Genomic DNA, 1,946 nt, shown 5'->3' on the forward strand with positions numbered 1-1,946 from the left:
AAATTTTTAGTCACAACATTAATAGGAATTTTATTTTTTTCCTCAGAGTCCAAAATTCCTCTTAGAGGAATTCATAAGTGAGTATATGCAAGATTGCTTGTGTATTTAAGGGAGATGTTTACCTTCCTGTGGTATTTTTTTTTCATTTAAAGATAAATAATCTCTGTATTATAGAGACTCTTATGACATCTGAAAATTTTAAGACATCAGTGTCAACTTTTAAAGTACCTGAATCTGTCACTGAGTTCTTACAGTCATGTGAATAGGAATAAAATTGAAATACTAAATGACCAGTAAGACTGCAATGCCTTTCTGTGTGTCTGATCGTAAATCTAAATAATTTCTGAGAAGTAGAACAGTATTCAAATATACCACAGATTTTCTATTATGTTGCTCTTGAAAAATGTCCTTAAAAATACTGAGTCCAGAAACCCATTTCGATTTTCCTTCCTGTGACTTTTTCAAATGTAAGGACAGAGGTGGCAGTTACTCCTGGATTCAGCCCATAAGCAATCACTAAGAGATAAAAGGCAATGGATTTCCTGACAGTGAATGAAATGCAACCAGGCCTGGAAGGATACCACCCGCTCCACCGAGCTTGGGTCCATCTTGTCTGACTGTTGTCAAGGTAGCAAAGGTTCTCCTAAGTAATGCACATAAAACTATGCATACAACTCCTAATTTGTGCAGATTACTTGGATTAATGTGTTTTACCAAAGGAATGTATTACATAGTCAAAGCTTGTATTCCTGAAAATATTGTATAACATTATTTTCATGTTTTATGGAAGGTGTTTATGAGACCAAAGTATTTCGAGTTAAAACACGGTCACAGTCAAAATGCTTATAATGGAAAGTATTAAATTATCTTGAGGCTTTGTGTATAATTTATATAAAACACAAACAAATTTAGTGTTTAACTCTGGGGTTCATCCCAAGATATCCCATTATGTGTTCACAAATATTTCAAAATCTACTGGAGACTGACATCTGAAACACTGCTTCCACTAGCTTGGAGAAGGGACAGTCAACCTACAATAAATGTCTTCTGAATTAGATAATGATTGGGTATAAGATTTTATTTTAAGTTTTATTTATTTATTCATTACTGGTTCTTGCTATGCAGCTTGGACTCATGCCGATCCTTCTGCTTCAGCCTCCCCAGCACTGGGATTACAGACACACACCACCACATCCAGTTTCAGTGGTTGGCATTCCCAGTGGGCATGGCATGTGGTGCCAGGGATTGAACCCAGATCTTTATGCTTGCCAGGCAGGCGTTTAGACTGCTGTCTCCCCAGCCCAAGATATTTTTATTTTCATAACAATGATGTGATAACTAATAGTGAACATTTATCAAATTGTTTAGTTAAATAAAGATTGATTTGAGTCAGATAATATTAAAATGTAAAAACTAGAGTCAAGGACATAATTATAAACTTTTATCATAATCCAAGACAATTTCTTCATTTTATGTTATTTTCTTTCTAAATTGGCAACCTAATTCTGTACAAGTTATGTAATGCTAAAATCTTTTAAATCAACATATGGCATTTATGTTCAAACAAATTATTTCAACATCATTCAATTATGTTGATACAGTTTAATGATTAGTTTGATGATATCATGTTCACACAGAAGCAACATACAGCATTCAAATAATTTCTTTGCTATACCACTTTGATGAATTTATCTAATGCAAGAAATGTTGTAACATGAAGATAATCTATAACTTAACCACTTCTTTTCTTTTTCAACATTTCTTTGTTTTGGGGGGTACTAGGGATCAAACTCAAGACCTTCGGCTTGCTAGGCAGGCACTTATGCTACTGAGCAATCTCCCCAGTCCTAATAATCTATAACTAAAATTATAAACCTAAGACTTTAAGTATTTTACTACAAATGTGTCAATGACTTTTCCAGAAAAAGAATTATAATGTATTTGTG

Source organism: Octodon degus, unplaced genomic scaffold (genome assembly GCF_000260255.1).
Source record: "Octodon degus isolate 3935 unplaced genomic scaffold, OctDeg1.0 scaffold00172, whole genome shotgun sequence".
Taxonomy (NCBI): domain Eukaryota; kingdom Metazoa; phylum Chordata; class Mammalia; order Rodentia; family Octodontidae; genus Octodon; species Octodon degus.